Below are 13,342 nucleotides of genomic sequence, written 5' to 3'. Positions count from 1 at the left end.
ATTAATTGTGCTTGTTTTTTTTAAAGCATGAAATAGACACAAAAATGTGCAAACAATATTTTTATGTAATTTAAATCCAATTTACCTGCTTACTGCTGTAAACCCTAAAAAAAAAAAAATTTTTTTTTTTTAATAGAGTATTATAATAGGCTAAATAGGGGGATAACGGTGCAAGTTGTTTAGAAGGGGTGACGTTTTTCTCCATGACAGTTTCCCCAAAAGTCAAAAATTTCATTTTAAATTCAAATAATCACAACAATACAAATACTGAGTAAAAAGAGGACTATCCCTCTCACGATCATCATATTTTAGAACTTGCTTATTTTGAATACCCACTATATTGAAAGTAGATTTTACCCAAAAGTTTGGACTGTTTTCTCAGGGCTTAGGACGCTCAAATCATCTGAAACGTAACCATGTTTTGTTGATTTGTCAGCATGTTTCCAAGATTTCAAGGCTTAAGATCATCTAAACTCAATTCAAAAATGAGAAAGCAACACAAATACAGAATACCCTGACGTGAAGATAGGAGAAGGATTTTGGCAAAAAATAGTCATGAGACAGATGTGATATCAGGCATCAGCAAGAAGGAGCAGGAACATCAAAGGACATTCCTCTGACATACTGAGAGTGAACATGGGCATCATTAAATGTTGGTATCACACAGCTTTTGACTGAAAGGTTTTTGGTCAAGCAGAGAAGAGCCTGTCATAACCCTATAGATGTCCCCAGTGACTTACAATCAATGCTCCGAACTACCCTTTATTATGGAATGAGATAAAGGCATGTTTTCTCAACAAATGGGAACAACCATGAAAAATGGCTGCAATCCATCATTTACAAAGAGAACCCGATCAATCAGCACACATAAACTTCTTAATGTAACTTAACAAGCTCTCTGTAAAATTGTGAAGATCAGACCATCACAGATTGTTAACAAGTTGCTACACCACAGTTGGCACCGAAGAATCAAACATACTGGTGTTCTACAAACAGCTAAGACCCTTGACCTTCATCAGTATGAACCTGACTGCCCATCTTCTGGACCTCATGCTGAAGGCTTCTAACCTCTCTCGCTGGCAGTTCATCCAGAAATTCTCCATTCCTCCTTTGGTGGCCGTGCCCAGACTCCCTAGCGCCCTGCTTCCAGTTTTTGGCCTACTCTACGTGCTCATCTTTGGGCTTGCAGTGGTAGGAAACGGTGCGGTGCTGGTTCTCTTGTGTCGCAGGAAGGCTCTGCAGTCTCCCAGCACCTTCTTCATTTGCTCTCTTGCACTCAGTGACCTCCTGATATCCATAGTGTGTGTTCCTGCCACACTGCTGCAGCACTTCTTCACCAACTGGTTAGCAGGTAGGCTTAGTTTTCTTCACGCTTGACAGAAATCAGTTTCTGTTCAGTTTATAATGCACCGTAACTGTCTATAACCAATTGGCCACACGGTTTTTCCCTAACTTTTTATTATTTTTTATAAACCCAAGGTCTCTTGATGTATAGCTCAATCTCAACACTATTAAGTGACAGCTTTGGGAAAATAAAGCTTTAAGCATATATAGTTAATGCATGATCAAAGCCACTGATGAAGCTAGGGGTGCTTTCGCACTAGCACTTTTGGTGAGTACCTGTTCGATTGGCAGTCGACAGTCAATCGAACCAAGTGTGAACACACCCTAACAGAGTACTTGACCTCCAGTGCATTCATCTCACAATTCAATGCTCTTAAATGGTATAGTATTGTTCAAAGGGTAAAGGATTTCTGTGCTTTCTACACATTCTTTTTTCATCTTTAACAAAACTACAATTCATCAAAAGTTTGTGCTACAGTACACTTCAGTACATGTGCACAGATTCATGTAACTTGAATTCATGCCAGTGAATGAATCATGTGCAAAACTGCACTTAGGCCTTAAATTGGATTTCTGAAGTCTATCCATGATAATGCAGTACAATATATTGCACCTGCATTAATGAATTAAAATGCAAGTGTCTTTTGTACCATCCTTGAAGCACAAAAATGAGCACTGGGGTTTTTTAAAAAGACATAAACTGTGCTTAAATCTATTTAGGCATCTCAAAAGAATGTCAGAATATTTTTTTCCATCTCTAAGAAAGCGTATCTGGTGTTAATAATAATAATAATAATTATTATTATTATATGTGTGTGTGTGTGTGTGTGTGTGTGTGTGTGTGTGTGTGTGTGTGTGAGGCCAGTGCATTAAAGATGAATGCACTGGAAGTCAAGTACTCTGTGCTAGTGTGAAAGCACCCTTAGCTTCATCAGTGGCTTTGATCATGCATAATAATAATAATTATTATTATGTTTGTTGTGGTTGGCTGTTTTGTAGGTTTGGTTAGTACCTCGGTTTTGATGTCACTGTTCGGTACAGTTTTGGTACAGCAGGGGGAAAACATTATTATTTTTTTTTTTCATTAAACAGTGGTTTACTGAAAAAATAGCTCTTTCTTTAAACAAACTCAGTTATAATTAAAAAATGTATTAGGGATACAAATCTACCTCGGTTTATGCTCTAAACCAGGGGTCGACAACCTACGGCATGCGTGCCAAAAGTGGCTTGCACACACACACATACAGTGATGTTCAATACGGTCACACTGTATATACTGTATGTTATTCAAGAAACTTTTGAAAAGTTTAAAAAACAATTTATGAAAAACCTTTAGAAACTATATGTGCATGAAAATCAAATAGGCATATTGTTTTTTTTATCGTATCATTTAAAAATGTGTGTGTACTGTACAAAGCATTAATGCATTCTGTATAATACAGAATGCATGGGGGGAGCACATAATATAAATTGCACATAATGTAGTTTTTAAATGAACTTCTAAATTATAAAAATTCTATTTGTTGTTGAAATATATTCATTTACACAGTGCCTCTCATAACTCATTTCATAATAGTTTTATTTGAACATTAAATAATGAAGACATCACTAACAGGTAAAGTAAAATGTAATGTGTATATAGTCTAATATTTCACGAAATGATCTTCTCTAGACTTCATTTAGCTATAGCACACTATAATGAGCTGTGGACACTGATGACTTCCTGAGGTAAATTAAATGCTCAGTAAATTTCACGTTAAAACTAGTAGTAAAGAGGAAGGGATGATCACGTTGAAGTTTTGTTTGGCCTTGAGTGTTTTTTCTTCAGCTGAAATTTTACTGATGGTTGATTAATATTCATGGACATCTAGTGCTGGGTGATACTGGTTCAAACGGTAAACCGGTATATGCACACGGTATGAATTTATAAAAAAAACAGCATATAGCTACCGGTACAAGTGCCTAAGCAACAGCGTCGTGAGAGGTAGTCCCTGTTAACTGCATACACTTCTGACTAATAGTTAGAGAACTATAAATAACACACAACTAATTAATTAACTGGGCAAATAAACAAACTGTAAACGTCTGTTAACAGAAGCCAGAGATGCAACCCAGCATTACGCCCCATCGCTCCAGCATAGCACATCTTATGTCTAATAATGGATTGGGGCCTCTATAAATGTTAGGGGAACTGACTGTCTTTAGATGGTATTTTTCTTTTCATCTTACCGACGTATAATGCATATTAATGTAGTTTTCAGAGTCTGCTGAGTCCAGAATACCAACCAGAATCAAAAAAAAACCTGATACAATTTTTTGGTCGAGCCAGCATTAAGCCCATCCACTACAAGTAGACTTCTATGTCTAAAATGGAGGGACGGCCGGTGATCAAATGGAAACTTGGCACGTCTGAAGTCCATAAATAAGTTGTTTGTAGAGCAGACACAGGCTGCGCTGAGACCTGAAAGGGTGCTATTTGCGCTAAACATTTCCCTGTAGCATACTCATTACTGCATTTGTGGGTGGATGTGTGGTATTGTTATCAGCACCGCTGTTACGGTCGTCCAACCCCCCGTCATCTCGTGAGCTCCAAGTAGCCTTTTAAGGAGCCGTCAGGGAAGGTCACCATTGAGTAGAAGAGAGATCGTTCAAGAACCGCTCGTGTTTGAGTGGCAAATGAGCAAGGTACCTATTGACAGAAGTTTCTTGGGAATCCTCTGTTGCTGCATCAGCCCCATATTTCCTACACACACTCTTGTGTAAATATACACGTTTAATGTGGCATGTTTTGCTGTAGTCACAATTGTTTCACTTAGGTTTTTAAATGTTTTTTGAAAGTAGTCTTTTATGCTCACCAAAGTGGCACTTATGATCAAAATAAGTAAAACAGTATATTTTGAGATATGATTACATTTAACTAATGGGGTTATTTATTTTATTATTTTTTGTAATGTAATTCTGTTACGGGGCCTGTTTATCCTCTGCAATGTAATTTTTTTTTGTTTTTTTTAATGTTTTTCCCCCCCCCTAGGATTGCTAATGCGTGAATTTTCAGCGCCTTTACCCAGTCCTCAAGCGTCAAACAATCCTTCAGAAAGCATTCTATTATGCGAGTTGTTGCTTCGCATTTCTTTTTTATTATTATTAATACTCGAAAATCGTTTATATGTTGTGGAAACGGTGAAATCCTTATTTTTCAGGATTCTTTGAATGAATAAAGTTTCAATACAACAGCATTTATTGAAGAGAAAATTGGTATAACAGTGTAAAATTCTTTAATTGAGATTTTTAGCCAATTTTAAATGTTCCATTGCTGAATAAAAATATTACATAAAAAAAAAAAAAGTGATCCCCAAGCTTTTATAGTGTAGGTAATGGATATATCATGTGATAGAAAAAATTGTGTAAAATATTAAATATATTCATATGGATGCTTTTGATATATTAACACTTTTAGCTATTTTTTTTCTTTTAAAAAATCGTAAAGTTTAATGCATCGGTGGAAGTATATCATTGCCCACTCAGTTCTGCTTATTTATTTCATCAGAATAAAATGGCTACCTATGTGTTGATAAATTTGGCATGTCTCAATGATAAAACAACAGCACTGAGTCATCAAATGTCTCAAACTGCATCTGCCAGAAATTCGGTGATAGGGTTAAGATGTCTAACCTACCAGCCAGGATCTATACTGGCTGTTGTGTACCAACAAAATTGAATGATTTACATTAAAAATAATTCAAATATAACCTCAAATATCAGTAGATACATCAAGCAATGCCTGCCATTATAGACACTACAAATCAGGCATAGTTTGCATTGCTCAGTATTTGCGTCATGTTGTGGTTTAAATTTCTATTGTTTGCAAGAGTCAATGACCTTTCATCTAATGACATGGATAATGAAGACAGTCATGTCCAGCAGGCAACAGGTGAATTATGCCAGTGTGCACTTGTGGAGTTATTTTATAGATCAGTGAGCTGGAAAAGAAGAATTAGTGGGTTACAGACGACTCCTCAGAATTGGCTGGGAGAAGATTCTTTCTCCTTAAATCCATGGCAAAAACACAAACTCAATCTGATTTCCTGTAATACTGTAGTAATTACGAGGTACCATTGTGTCACAAAATAAAGCCTGTGGTCCTACTCCACCCCCACGTGGTGTGAAAAAAGCTTTGGCCCCCCCTTGCCGTTTTTTATTTTTTTTAATTTTTTTTTTTTTTTTTTTTTTATGCATATTTGAACTCTCCCATGGATGCCATTTTTGCCCAGTCTCTTTCTTTATTGTTGAATCATGACACTGACCTAATTGAGGCCAAGTGAGGCCTGCAGTTCTTTAGATGTTGTTCTGGGTTCTTTTTATGACCTCCTGGATGAGTCGTCGTTGCGCTCTGTTGGAGTAAATTTGGGAGGCCGGCCACTCCTGGCAAGGTTCAACACTGTTTCCAAGTTCTTCTCCATTTGTAGATAAGGGCTCTGGTTTCCAACCATGAGTTTGCGGAAGTCCTACAATAGCTTATAGAAAGTGGTGCTTATAACCCTTTCCAGACTGATACATGTCAACTATTGCGGGATAACCTGCCACTATTTTGTTTTCTTATCTGTTCTTGAATTGCTTTAGATCATGGCATGATTGTGTGCTTTTTAATTTTGTCCTCCTCTGCATCACCCCTGGTGCATTTTGGAGAATATCCACTAGAAGTAATGCTGTTCTGTGTCAGCTGCATAACTGCCGATACGCCCTCTTCTTCCATTCAGATCAAATCACAACACAGGAAACAGATCCGGCATGACCGCAGCCGAAACAGAACAGCGTACGTCTAGCAGATATTCAGGCCTGGGTGTGGCTAGTGAAAATTTAACTCAGCTTTCTAAAATAATATGGGTTAATCACAGTTCTTTCATGATTTTACAAGAGGGGGGCATTTTTCACGTAGGGCCGTAGGTTTGGACAGCTTTTTTTCCCTTAATAAAATAAATCAACAATTGCATTTTGTGTTTACTTGCATTAACTTTGTGCAATAGTACAATTTTGTTGATGATCTGAGTCTCTTAAGTGTGTGACAAATAGCAAAAAAAAAAAAATAAAAAAAAAAAAACTGGAAGGGGGCAAAAACATTTTCACGGCACTGTATGCCCTTCATCATTGTCCATAAAAGACTATACATTCACTGCCACACACAGTTTCCTTCTATTAGTTGCTCTACAAGCCCCCTCAGTATCATTTTCCTTATTGTTGCAACAGTTTATAGTAGGGAGACCTTACCTACTGGTATATATGAAAACAGGTCAAGGAGTTTTGTTTTTCAAATATTTTTACACAGTCTTTCATCAGTTCATTGCCTGTTCTCTAAATTTTTCCCCCCACTCATATATCTCTTACTCAACGGTTCAATCACTGTGCCTCATTCAATTTTTTGACCAACAGGAGATTTTCTGTGCAAGTTAATACCATTCCTACAAGTGACAGCCATCGGGAACCAGCATGCTCACCATGACATGTATTTGCTGTAGAGCGTTTCCAGGGAATTCTTTATCCCTGCATGTCCGCAACAGCTACTTTCCTATGTCATGCCTTCAAGTATGCTGGGTTGAGTCATGCAAAGGAAGTTATTAAAGATACTTTCATACCAACAGTGTAGGTAAACTCATCCCTTGTGAAAGCCCCATTTTTTAAAACCTTTCCCATTGTAAGTGAACCCTTCCAAAATATAAGGGTCCTCTTAAAAAATATTAAATTAATATTTTAATGTGAATTAAACTATCGTATTTGTAGCACACCGATGTGTAAAGAATATTTTATTTGTAATTACTATATATAAATTTTTTCTGTATTATGTTTATAATTGGTTTTATGCCTAAATTCAAATAATTTGGTTTTGAAATTAATATTAAATATCGAAATTGTTAATGATGTTACTTACTGGTAAGGAAATTAAAATATTATGAAATATTATAAATGTAATTAAATATTATCTTAAATTTATTTATAATAAACTAATAGTTTTTAGATTATAAATTTTCTTAATTGTTAAAAAAGGTTCATCAAAAGACTAATTCCAAATATCATAGAATAGAAGAAACGCAGGACTGCGAAGAAAGCAGAAGGAAAAAGAAGGAGTATCAAAGAGAGTAAATGGTGACTGGGCAGACGCCGGGCAGTCCGCGAGACCAAGATGAAAAAACCGGGCGCGAGACAAAAACAAATATTGTGTTTTTTGACTTATTTTACAGGGTGGCCGTTATGGTTGGGTGCCCCTGGTGATCTTTCATAAAACAAGATATTGGAAAGAATGTTTTGTCCATCATAATGAAAGTGCAAACCAAATATTGAACCCCATTGACGTAAGTGGACAAAAACAGTGACATTTTTCAAAACATGTACTTGTGGGTCTTTTGAAATTCTACAAAACTACAAAGATTATGGTCCTTGTCCCTCATTTTACAGTGGCTGTGTGGTTGGTGGCCCTCCGCAATCGCCGGGGCTCCCAGGTGGTTTGTTGACAGAAAAGTGGAGAGTAAACATGCAACCCTAAGAAAAAAAAATACGTCATTCAACATTTCTGTCTGACATGTGCAGAAACATATCCCTATCCAATATACACCACTATTATTAGATTAAACAAGCAATTTAGTGATTGCTCCCACCCACTGGGGCAGGGCCATATTATTTAAACAACAATACTCAAGTCATTAACAGTCAAAGATAAAGGAGCAAACAATGAAATAGGTCATAAACATCAGTATTTAGCTCAAACAGTAGTAGCAGCTAAATCTGTCCCGAGGAAAGAAAGAAATGTCCTGGTTTTCATTAAGTTTATGAAATGTGTTGTGATTATTAAAGCAAAAGAGTAAATGAAATAAAAAGAAAAGCAGCGTGATGTTAAACCGTGAGCAGAAACATGTCTCTTTGACTTTTGAATTTTCATTCACACTGCAGCTACCGCCAGAGATCACAGATGCATCAACTCTATTAGAATCAGAAATTAGATGCTGTTGTGCTAGACGAGACCATTGAGGCTTTCAAATGCAATGCCTGTTCAGTTTTCAGTGAGATAATAGATGCCTTCCACTTGTTTTGTGTTGTTTTGGCTTTATGTTTATTTGACCTTGCATCTGCAGCCTTGTCACACATTTTTTCCCTCAAAGACATGTCGTACTGTATACATCACTCCCATCACATGATCTCGATGGGTCATGCTGCGGTTTCAGGCATTCAGCAGATAAACTTCATAAGAAGGATAAAAAGCTGTCTTTATATCACTCAGCAATGCCTCAGTCAGTCAGTAAATCAGGCCATTATAGTTCATTTGGGAAATAAGACGAATTATCAAGAATCATTATGAGCAGCATTTTATACAATATTATTTGATGAACAAATTTAATTAGATTGAATGTTTGAATATTTAGCTGCCTCTAGCCTTCCCTCCATCGGTCAAACTTATTTGAAGGGCCCCACATAATAGGGTATCAATCCTCTTAGTTGTAACCATCCAGGTGAAATATGACTTCCTGTTTGATGTCCACCATACTTGTTTTTTGGAAGTATGGCCAGCCACAGGCATAGGAGAGCCTACACTTACCTGTCTGTCCGTCCTGGTGTTTCTGGCCCCCTTGGTGACCATGGCCATCCTGTACTGGCAAAGATCATGTCGGGAGCTCTGGGGCAAGCACAAAGTACATGATGTCATGTTTCAAATGCTGGCCCCGGATTCTGAATCAACAAGATTACCAGGTTATCTACAACAGTGGGGTTTGCTTACTATTATATTGTTTTTTTCATTATTGTATCAGAAACTGAAAATTATAGCATTCAAACAAACATTAATATTAAATCACTATATTACCAAAGTTACAATTTAAGTAAGAAGTCTTAAATACATTAAAGGGATACTTCACCCAAAATTAAAAACTCTGTAGTGGCTTCCATTTCATTTCAACTATTTGCAGTTGGCAAGAGTGCAAGAGGGGCCATTCACATTGAAATGTAAAAACCGAAATCAGAATACAATTGTACTAAGTATTTAAAGCTGCAGACAAACTATTACTGCGGCAAATGCTTATAATGAACAAAATGTTAACATGCGCCTGTGTGGACACTAATATTAGGTAATTGGTTTTGTGTGTGGACGGGCCTTAAAATGATAATACTGTGTCTAATACATATGTTACTCAATACTAACTGATTTATTTATTGGACTGTAGTGATAAAAGCAATTACTTTTTCTTTTGAATATATGAAAGAATGTTTCAACTTTTTGTCCACATAATGAGCAAAAAAGCAACACTGGGACCCCCATGGACAAATAGTGTTTTTCCAGAAGAATATTGTCTTTTGTGTTCCACAGAAGAAAGATTCAGGTTTGGGATCAACATGGGCGGGTGAGTTGCTAATGCAAGGATTTAAATTTTTGGGTGAACTATCCCATTAAGTAAACCACAGTGTAGTGTACAAGTATCATGTAAGATATAGTTCACCCAAACATAAAAATCGTCTGTCACTTTTACACACACGCATGTCATTCCAAATCTGGACCTTACCTTCTTCTGTGCAACATCAAAGATAAAATTGAAGTGAAGAATATGGGTAACCAAACCATTTTGGCGTCGACCAACTGGCTCCATTATGTAAACAAAGAGACATTTCTCAAAATGTCTTCATTATGGTCCACAGATAAAGTGCCCCCCACCCCACCCCCCCCCCCCCCCCACCCCCATAAATGTTTGATTGTCATAAGAGACATGACAGAGGGGTGAAAAAAGGCTATGACAGCAGAAATACATTCTTTGGGAAAATTATTTGTTTTTAATGATGATATTTTTAAGGTTTTGCAATGTCAGCATCATTGGGCAGTAAGTATATAAATACATTAATATGGTACAAAATTATAGGACCAAGCTTGCTTAAAATGCAACACTCAGTTTTTATAAAACATATAACAGGGGGTCCTTGCTCTATTGACCGAGGAGCCTATTAAAAGCTGAAGCCCCTGGGCTAATAGCGCAGCAGGGATACTCCCATTGTGATCAGAACCTAATGATTTTGACAATAACAACAAAAAACCACTTTTGGTTGTTTGTCCATATAATTTCTGGGAATCACACACTGCTCTTGAAAGGTCTGTTTAGCAGATGCTTTCATTGCCCCAACATTGTATAAACGTTATACATTGGCTTGCTCTCTGTTTCGCATGATCTTTGGTAGACTGGTACAAAAAGAAATGCTGTTTGATTGGCACCCCTCTATTGACCATGCCTGTAACAATAGAAAATGCCTTTCATTCTCAGGATGAAGAAGCGTGCAGTAAGAATGATGGCCACCGTGGTTATGGCTCTTTGTCCGCCTGCTGGGCGCCTTTCCATCTGGGTCTCCCTCCTGCTGACTATGGGTACCAAACCTCTTGTGACTCTTCCCTCTTGCCTTACAGTTGTCAGCTTCTCCCAGTTTTTTTTCTTTCCCCTCACAAGTAATGAAAAAAAACAACCACCTTTTACACATTTGTCTGTCAGCCAGAGGCGGCCTTGCCTGTGAGGAGTAAAAACATTCTCACTTCAGATTCTCTCCTCCTTTGCTCCTCCTAAACTTTTCGTAGAGGTCAACACCTCGTTCCTGTGAATCTTTCTACAGGCAATCATCTGTTCTTTTATTCCTCTCACAGTTATCACTATGGCAACTATTATTAATTGGTGTGTGGGGAGTACTATTGTCTCCATAATACTATTGTGTGAATATCACATAAAAATGCATTAATACAGGTGTAGCATTTTATGTAGATTCATAAACTCCTTAATTAATGTCGAATTATGCAAAAAATAAATAAATAAAACAAATTATACTTCATAGCAAAGTGCAGGATATCAGAACTCTGTGAAATGAAAGAATTGTTAATAACAAATGTCATTTATTTTATTTCAGTGTTATGTCCGTTTATTCTCGGGTCGCATACATTGTTCTCGTTATAAATGGTCCTGCAGTGTGATTTTGGTTAAATGGGAAACCACTCTGCTTTCCAAATCTCTGACCTATAGGAGCTTTTTAGTTCCACTTAAGAGCAAGACTGTTTCCTTTCCTATTATAAGTGGAATTTTCCAATCTGTACTTACTCCTCAAGGTTTTGATCTTTTTATACAGTTTTTATAATAATATTATATTATTATTTTTCCCTGCCCAGTGTTCCATCCACTCTTTTGTCATGTGCACAACACGCAGTCCAATTTCATCTGTTCTTTCCACAGTTCACACGTGCTTCCCAGCTGCCACAAAAGCTTTAAGAAACAGCATAACAAATTCTTCTATTTCCAGTGAAATTACATTCATAAGCATTTACCTGAGGCCACACTGGAGCCTCGCCGTTATGGAATAACGAAGGTTTGAAGGAAACCAATAAAAAAGCCTGTGACTAACAGAGACACACTTTTATACAGTGTGCAGTTCATTTTAATCTTGACATTGATAGATGTTCATTCCTTTTAGTGTCTTTTCCTTTTTTTCCTTTTTAAAAAGCTATTTAGTTATAAATGAATGCACATAGGAAGTCTTTATGAGTGAGTCATTGACTCAAATGAAACTGACTTGTTCAAAAATGTGAGCCGAGGCATTGATTGAGTAATTCAATTGATTTCAACAGTTCAAAACATTCAAGAACAAAACACTTATGTTGCTCAGAGACGCGCAATGGGTCTGCTGTGGCTTCACTTGGAACTGTTTGTGTTGGTGGAGCAAAAATAAAAAACGTAAAAGGCTGTTCACACCAAGAACAATAACTATAAAGTTTTAATAATTGTTATAATTCCATAAGAATAGGAAAGTTCGCAATGAGGCAGGTTAAAAAAAATTGACAGCCAATCAGAATTCACCTGATCTTAAATAGCTCAACTAGCAACAGAGGATGTAACTGCAACACATTTGTTATTTTGCATTGTTACGGATGATAATATAGCTAATATATACTCTATACTTCACCTTTTTTCATTCCATTACCCTACCTCTTGTGTTTTTTAACACAAAAACTCATTATTTGTGAATAGCCCCTCTAAAAGTCAACCCTAAAGCATTTAATGAAAGCTAATTTTGTGGAGAAAGTGTTATTTCCTTACGCTTTTATAACTGTACCTTTGCATGTATGTTCCCTGTGAAACACAGGTCAGCTGGACCTTGATCTTGACTCTGAGTTTCTCCTAGTCAGCGTGGTTCAGATCCTTGGATTCAGCAACTCTGTGTGTAACCCGCTGGTTTATGCTGCCCTCAACACCACCTTCAAAAGGGACAGGGACCCTGCTGGCTCTGCTCATCCGAGGATGTTCGTGTTTAAGAGTTTGCTGCTGTAGCTCATGTTCCCGTTGGTCCTGGAGGAGTCACAGACGAGTGGGCATCTCAGCAGTGGAATCAGTGGAACCCAGACAGGGCCTGGAGACAACGTGTAGACAGGGAGGGATCAGATCGTGTAGTAAACCAGCATGGGAGGCTGAACCAGAGAGGCCTACGTCTAACATGTTTCCCCCCATGAACCTTCTCAGCGCCATCAGGCCCAAAAAGACCTCCAGTACCATGATCCTAAGTGTTATTGACCCTCCACACACAAACAGCACGTCTGGATCTGACCGGCCTCTCTCAGGAATACTGGGTGAGGAAATGTCAACAAAATGAGATTGTAATGATCCTGAAACTCACCGACTTAATGACTTAGAAGACAGTCCTTTAGTTTTTTTTTAATTTTTTTCTCCCACAGCTAATGATGTGGATTCAACAACCTGTAGACGGCAGATTTCAGACCTTTGAAGGATGTTTTTTGTTTTTGGAGCTCAGTTAATATCTCCATGACAAGAATGGAAGCAAGTCACCCAAGAAAGAACCTGAGATGTTTATGAAGTGCTTTCAGTCTTTGAGCTTCTGAAATCCACATATGAACAAGACCAGCTACAGTACATCATTAGATTTGGTTTGGCTTGGAGAAAGTCCAAAACACACTAGATAGTTTAGACCAAAGACCATATTTTCG

At 37.4% G+C, this 13,342-nt stretch overlaps 1 pseudogene; it reads left to right on the top strand.

Annotated features, from left to right (window-relative positions):
• Positions 1-957: 957 nt before the first annotated feature.
• On the top strand, positions 958-13,342 carry LOC109053939 (annotated as a pseudogene).

The sequence above is a fragment of the Cyprinus carpio genome, unplaced genomic scaffold, assembly GCF_018340385.1.
Source record: "Cyprinus carpio isolate SPL01 unplaced genomic scaffold, ASM1834038v1 S000006762, whole genome shotgun sequence".
NCBI lineage: Eukaryota > Metazoa > Chordata > Actinopteri > Cypriniformes > Cyprinidae > Cyprinus > Cyprinus carpio.
This window is presented reverse-complemented; position numbering and strand designations above follow the sequence as displayed.